General features: G+C 45.0%; 1 long non-coding RNA gene across 1 annotated transcript; it reads left to right on the top strand.

The window, feature by feature from the left end:
- Positions 1–5,737: 5,737 nt before the first annotated feature.
- Positions 5,738–7,611, top strand: LOC123099881 (uncharacterized). The gene is made up of 2 exons (XR_006448278.1): positions 5,738–6,884; positions 7,062–7,611. It is a non-coding gene; the product is annotated as an uncharacterized lncRNA (long non-coding RNA).
- The last annotated feature ends 513 nt before the right edge of the window (positions 7,612–8,124 follow it).

Here is an 8,124-nt window from a genome sequence, read left to right as displayed (position 1 = left end):
AGCGTCGGCTGCCGTGCTGGGTGATAGCGGACGGGGTGAGGAAGAGGCTCCATTAGTTGTTGATGACGTCGCCATAGATGAGGATGAGGATGACGATGACACTCAACAATATCTCAATACTGGCACCTATGATGATGGAGGATTGATGGCTCAGCAGTATGAGTACTCAGGGTTTGAGCGTCATGAGTTGGTGCCTGAATTGCCACCTCCGGAGGCTGAACGCATTATAGATGACCTTCCGGTAGCAAAGAAGCATAGGAAGAGACCGAGGAAAGGCAACAAAGCTGCTTCTTTGATCCAGCCGCCTCAGCAACCTCGGGTTCAAGACCGTATACCTATCCCCGGTGCGGCAAATGGCATATCCCCGGTGAACCAATCCTACCTAAGGCAGCGGTAGAGGCCACACACGGCGATCTAAGGAGACTTCATGACGATGTGCCGCGGAGAGAGAAAAGCCTCATCGCCTCAGAAAATCCAGGATACCCACTCTACGTGGTTAACGTGCCGCGGCAAAGGTCGTACGTCGACACATTCCCTGCAAAGAAGTTCTTCCTTCGATTCAATTACATCTTCGACATGTTTCACTTGAAGAAGATGGATTTTACGTTTGTCCGCCTTTATGCCTTGTACATGAACTACATCATCGGGATTGAGCACATACCTTATATCTATGTCGCTGACCCGTACTTCATGCACGAGGGCTTCTTGGCAGTCTGCACAGAGCACCGTGAATACGCGAGGGACTACATCATCGATTTCATGGTCACCAATAAGGACAAGGAGACGATTCTCGCGCCTAATCATCCCCTGTAAGTCATCTGTGCGGATATCCTTCCTTCGATTTCAATCATTCGTTTGCACGGTGGAGGCTAATCAATTTGAGGTGTACTTATTTTGCACAGCGGCGGGCGCGCCGTTCTCACCATCCTTTACCCCCGATACTCGCACGCTCTTTACTTGGAGTCATCGAAGAACATGAACAAAAAGGATTACACCCACATCAAGTCTGTTCTCAACAGTGCTATCTTTTACTACGGCGTACGGGGTGGAGAGATCAAGACCAAGAAGAAAAGGGACGGCAGGCCTGCCTTCGGCCATAAGACCGACTTCTGCTGCATCCAGAAACCGAGTGATACTCTTAGTGGTGGATTCTATGTCCTACACCACATGCTGGAGTACAGACGGGATCAGCAGAACCTTCGCATGTCACCTAAATCCGGCGATGCCCATATTCTGCAATGGGCAAAGAACGTAGGAGATATCCCGGATCATCGGCTTTGAGCTGAGTTCTATCACATCCAGCGCGAACTTGCCCAATTCATCATGAAGGAGGTCCTCGACAAAACAGGCCTATTCTACGAGGAAGGGAAAATGTCGCGGGAAGACGTTCGAACATGTGTAGCCGCTCAGCGCCTTGACCTGAAGCCTTTCACTAAGCTCAGGGACTATCTCCCTGACTTGGATGGATGGCACGACATGTTGGAGTGATTGTCGATATATGACAATGTGTCCGTTTAGTCCATACTTTCTGAATGACGAAACTTTGAGTTATGCACGACGAAACTTTATTTGTGATGTAATTAAACCGTCCTCCTCAACTAGCGAAGATCACTCTAGTTAGGGCATTTTGGGTACGATGAACTTTGTTATTTATGCCTATGATTTGTTGCTTCTATTTTTGCCATGTATGTATCTTTCTGTTGCTCAACTATATATGTTGCATATCATCGACTCATGTGACGATGCAGGTGCATAGATCATCGATGGCAAAGAAGTGCTACGCCAGGAGTATACGACGAGTGGCCGGAGTGTCAGGCCCAGGTGTACCGGTTTCCGGTTTCCGAGCGACAACCAGTAGTTAGTTTAGGTTCGCGCTAATGCGAGAGAGGGATACGAACTCATGTACTGCATAGTTCCGCTCTCACTCATAGTGATAGCTCTTCTCGCGTATATCATTGTTTAGATGGATGACGATGTAGTTGCAAGAAATCGAGATTTGTATCGCTATTTTCGAGATGATGACGAGAGACCACTTTGTGTTGGATGATGATTATGATGATGACATGATTTGATGAGACTATTTGTATGTATATGCTATGATTACATTTGTATGTGTATGATATGCTAAAGATTATTGTATAGAGCCTGTTCAAATACAAAACAAATATGTAGTAAAAATAGAAACTAATAAACTAGCAGTAGCGAGGGGAATAAAGTTAGCAGTAGCGCTCTCTTACCAGTAGCGCGTCCTAGTTAAAAGCGCTGCAGCTATTAGCAGCAGTGCGTTGCACTGAAGCTCGCTGCTGCTAGCCATGTATAGCAGTATCATGGGACAACATGCACTACTGCTACATGTTAGCTGTAGCACCTTATCAGTAGCGCGGCACCCCGCACTACTGCTAGGCAAAAAACCAGCGCTACTGCTAGGCTTTTCCCTAGTAGTGTAACCGTATGCCACGCATCGCACACACATCTCTGATCTGAATCGTGTTTGATGTCTACGCAACTGCAAACAGTTCGTCTCATTTTGACCGTTTTTTAACACCATCATTTGTGATTAATGCATCGCACACAGTTTCATTGAAGAGTCTCTGATTGTAGTGTCGCGTTCGCAGCATCTTGCAGTAGTGTATACTATTGCATAGCCTGTCCTTGCTACTGTTATTGATACTTTTACCTATTATCCCAAATGCTTAGTATAGGTATGCTAGTGTTCCACCAATGGCCCTATGTTCTTGTCTGTCTCCCATGCTATACTATCAGGCCGTGATCCCTTCGGGAGGTGATCACGGGTATATATATACATACTATACATGTTACATGATATGTTTAAAGTCGGGTCGGCTCGTAGAGTAACCGTGAGTGATTCACGGGCTGAAAGGACATTTCTCCTGACGCCCCCCTGAGTGATTCTTTGTGGCGGAGCGACAGGGCAGGATGAGACCACCTAGGAGAGAGGTGGGTCTGGTCCCTGGTCGGTGTTAGTGGTTACTTCAAACTAACACACATAACGAGATTAAGTATTTGATATGAGTTGGTCGTTGAACTATACGCACTAACCGCCACGCGGGAATAGTTATGGGCACTCGGTGTCGTACGATTTATCCCGAAAGCTTTTCAGACGTCACAGTAGCATCACGTACCCGGGTGGTCCGTGTAAGCACCTTCCTTATATAAGGAGGTAGCCAGGACTGATCCCGGCCATCCTCGCAACATGCAGGAGTGCAAACGGTGATGGGCCCAAGTCCCCTGCGCACTTAGGGTGTAGACCAACATGCTGACCTCTCTGGAGAGCCTAGATAGGACTACGACATGTTGATCTTCCGAGGCCGGGCATTACCCAGGAAAGTGTGTCCGGCCAGAGTGATCGAGCATGTTGGGTAATGTGGTGCACCCCTGCAAGGAACAAATCTATTCGAATAGTCGTGTCCACGGTAACAGGACGACTTGGAGTTATACTTCGACCTCTTACAACTAAAACCGGATACTTGATAAAACACACCCAGATAAGTGACAAATACAACTCGGTGATCGCTCTCTCATAGGGAGACGAGGAGAGGATCTCCGGGTATGATTATGCTACACGATGATACTTGGTACCATACAAGCTACTCTCTTCTCCTGCTTCAAGATAGTGGCTGCCAGAAGATGTAGTCTTCGATAAGACTAGCTTCTCCCCCCTTATTCTGGCATTTTGCAGTTTAGTCCACAAATAGTACCCCTTTTATTGATACCAGTGCATATGTAGTGTAGATATGATGTAAGTCTTGCGAGTACTTTGGATGAGTACTCACGGTTGCTTTGCTACCTCTTGTCCCCCTATACCTGGCTGTTGCGATCAGTTGACGGAGCCCCAAAGCCAACTGCCACCGCCGACGACTACTACTACCCCAAGGGTGCCTACTACTACGTGGAGGCCGCCGACGACCAGGAGTAGTTAGGAGGCTCCCACGCAGGAGGCCTTACCTTTTCGATAGTTGTTGCTTTTGTGCTAGCCTTCTTAAGGCAGACTTGTTTACTTATGTCTGTACTCAGATATTGCTCCTTCCGATGACTTGTTTGTATTCGAGCCCTCGAGGCACCTAGCTTGTAATATAAAGCTTGGATGACTTTAATTTGTTTCTAGAGTTGTGTTGTGATATCTTCCCGTGAGTTCCTGATCTTGATCGTACACATTTGCATGTATGATTGAATCGAGGGCGTCACAGAAACATCATTATTATTCTCAACAGTTTTGTCTGTAACAGGTTTACTACAAGCATGCGAAGTTCTTGATACGTCTCCAACGTATCTATAATTTATGAAGTATTCATGCCATGTAAATAACAATTTTATATGGTTTTGGTATGATTTGCGTGGAACTAACCCGGACTGGCGCTGTTTTTAGCAGAACTACCGTTGTCTTGTTTTTTGTGCAGAAATAAAAGTTCTCCAAATGCAACAAAACTTTTTGACGAATTTTTTGGAATAAAAGAGGCACTAGAAGCTTCATGGGACGACCAGAAGGTGAAGGAGGTGAGCACAAGACACCTGGGCATGCCAGGAGGCCCAGGCGGGCCCAGGTGGGTCGTGCCCACCTCGAGGCCCATCTTCGCATGATTCCAACGCTGAAAAATCCTATAAATGGAGAAACCATCAGAAATAACCCTAGATCGGAAGTTCCGCGGATGCAAGCCTCTCTAGCCACGAAAAACTAATCTAGACCCCGTTCCGGCACTCCGTCGGAGGGGCAAATCATCACCGGTGGCCATCTTCATCATCCTGGCGGCCACCATGATGAGGAGGGAGTAGTCCACCCTCGGGGCTGAGGGTTTGTACCAGTAGCTATGCATTTAATCTCTCTCTCTCTCTCGTGTTCTTGAGATGGCACGATCTTGATCTATCGCAGGCTTTGTTAATATAGTTGGATCATACTGTGTTTTCCCCTCTCTATCTTGTTGTGATGAATTGAGTTTTCCGTTTGAGATTTCGTTCTCACCAGATTGAATACTTTTACAGATTTGAGAACACTTGATGTATGTCTTACTATGAATACCCATGGTGACAATGGGGTATCATCTTGATTCACTTGATATGTGTTTTGGCACTCAACTCGTAGATTCCCGAGGTGACATTAGGGTAATCTATGCATAGGGGTTGATGCACGTTCTCGTCTTTGTTTCTCCGGTAGAAATCTTGGGGCACTCTTTGAGGTTCTTTGTGTTGGATTGAGTATTATGAATCTGAAACTGTTTGATGCATATCGCATAACAACTCATGGATACTCGCTGTGACATTGGAGTATTTAGGTGACATTAGAGTTGGTTGATGTCTAACATATGGTGTTATTTTAGTACGAACTCTTGGTTAGATGAGATTGATCGGAAAGAATAGCTTTGATGTGGTTTCGTACCCTACAAACAATTTCTTCTTATGTTCTCCGCTAGATAGGAACTTTGGAGTGATTCTTTATCGCACTTTGAGGGATGGTTATATGATCCAATTATATTAACATTGTTGAGCGATTGCACTAGCGAAATTACGGACCCTAGGCCTCATCCTATATACATAAGAGATTCATCCCCACTAACCTATTTATCTAAACATGCAAACTGTCCACGTCATCAACCCTGTCATCTCAGGAAAAATTGTTCCCACGTCATCACGAAAATAATCATTAGATTTTTCATCGCACCGCTATGTTAGCCCATTGGATCAGGCATCAGCTATAGCCTGACGCGGGGAAAACAGCCACGATCATCTCCACCCAGCCTCTAACATGCGCCCCGCTATTAATGCCCATTGCTCCGCAATCTTCTCCCCTTCCCATCCCATACTTTTCCTTCTCCCCTCCAGCCGCGCTCACATCTTCTACGCAAGCGGCAGCCCATCAAGCCCTCCATCAAAAATCTTATCCTGTCTACAATACGGCGCGGCGGCTGGGATCCCATCTCCAGCCAGGTGCTCCTCTGGCACGACACGACCACCGATCTGGCTCGCCTCCGTGACACTCTGGGATTCTCTTGGGCTACGCTTTTCTTGCTGGTGTGGTACCTACATCGTAAGAGGCGGTGCCCTAGTCCTCCCCTCCCGTCTATGTCTCCGTTTCATCCAAGGTAGCTCCAGCGCTGCTCCTCCACTGGCCGTCTGCGACACCCAAGCCAGCCGCAACCTCTTCTTGGGTCCACCGTCCAGACAGTTGTCACCTTCCTTCCCCGTTCATGTGTGCCGCCCAAGCTGGCCGCACAACCATCAGCGACCCACATCGGAAGCGTCACTCCTCCTATGGACGCCACTGCAACTGCCCCATCGCAACAACAGGCCATTGCACGCATGTTGACTCTGTGTAGAGAGCTATGTTGTGGATTTCCCCCTTTTGACTATTTCCAAAAAATTAAGTGTTGCGTGTGAAGAATTTTTCATATGAGTAATCAAGATTGGTACTTGACTGTCGAAGTTTCTCTTTCGATTCCTATAATCTCTCTATTCCTCTTCGCCATAGTGTCTTTATCCATCATCTTCCTTTTTTGTTATTTTTTGGGATGTGTACTTGCACATGTGTCTCTTGATTTTGCAGCAGGCCGTACCTATTCTAGTACTGCATGGAGGTATACGCACGGATGTTTCATCTTGTGTTTGGTCATTCAAGCCCATGCTGCATTCTAATTTCTTCCCCTTCCCTTACTGTTGTGCATCAGGATGTTCCATATGCCTGCCTGTTTATCTGTATTCAACCTTCTGACCACTACATTTTTATTCGTCTACAGAGATCGATACTGCACTGTATGATGAGATGATCTGCTCAAGATTTTTATGGTTAATGTTGTCACTTTGTGATTATCTCTATACTACAATCTGTATGTTTTGGCAATAATGACAATGGTTTGTTCGTTTTATTCCTATAGGTAAACAGTGCATTCTATGCATTCCCCTATATTTTACCCAAATCAATATGACCTCACTGACGACCGATGATCTTCTCTGCTCTTGAATCAGTATCCCACATATGCATGACTAATGAAGATTTTCTCTACTCTTAAATCCGAGCGATCTTAATATTGCAAAACTTCCTTCACTTTCAGGATTGATGCTTCAACTTATCATGCATGTACTAAGTATAAAGGTTTAGTATTGCAAAACTTCCTTTACTTCCAGTCTGGTGCTGCCTCAACCTGCACAAAGATTGGGAGAAAAGGATGGCAATCAACTTCCTATGAGGCAACATGATCAGGTAGATATGCAGCCGGCTGAAGTGTTTGCTTGGTCAGGGGAGGAGAACTGCTGCATCACACATGAAGTACACAATGATCTGTTGCCATGAAGAGAGACACCCCAGATCAAGATAGTCGCAATATTTTGATGATGATTGCAGGTTACTTTTTTTTGTATTCGGTGACTGAGTCTCAATCATTCCGTTGGTTTATTGTCAAGAGTTAATTCAACATATATGCACACCCAAGAGTGTTTACAAGTATAGGCATGTGAACTGTCCAAGGAAGATGATAGTATCTGATGGAATCATCTAGCAGTTCCTGATGATTGCGCTCTCAAGTGCTATTTTCCTAATATATAGATGTAAGAATATCTCCTGCTTTAATTTTTATAACAGATTTTTATTCTTTTATTGCTTCAGTGCTACACCTATAGTCTAATTATGTCCAGCTTTTGTGGAATTAGTAAGGTTAACTTTACTTATCTCTCTACATTATCATAGTTGTTTGACACAACGTAAATGCAATTGTTTTTGGAACAAGTTATCCTGACTTCCCAAGCCATATTTTTTACAATATTAATTAGAATATAATAGACAGGATGCATGATATGCTTATGGAAAGCTATATTCAGTTATTAAACCAAAGTTCTTCACTATGCTAAGTTTAAGAATGAAAGTACGTTATATCGACTAGGGGGGGGGAGTGAATAGGCGATTTTTACAAATTCGTCACTGAGGAATTTCAGGGTGAGGAAATTCCTAAGTCACGAACAACTAGCAGCGGAATAAGTACTCAGATGCATGCATAATAGAACAGAAGCACAGTCTTCATGATGAAATGAAAGCAAGCACAAAGTACAAGTAGCAAATAACCAGGATAAGCAAGCTGAAGACAAACTGACTGAAGAAATAGGATTGAGAAAATTGAGAAA

The sequence above is a fragment of the Triticum aestivum genome, chromosome 4D (assembly GCF_018294505.1).
Source record: "Triticum aestivum cultivar Chinese Spring chromosome 4D, IWGSC CS RefSeq v2.1, whole genome shotgun sequence".
NCBI classification, from domain to species: Eukaryota; Viridiplantae; Streptophyta; class Magnoliopsida; order Poales; family Poaceae; genus Triticum; species Triticum aestivum.
This window is presented reverse-complemented; position numbering and strand designations above follow the sequence as displayed.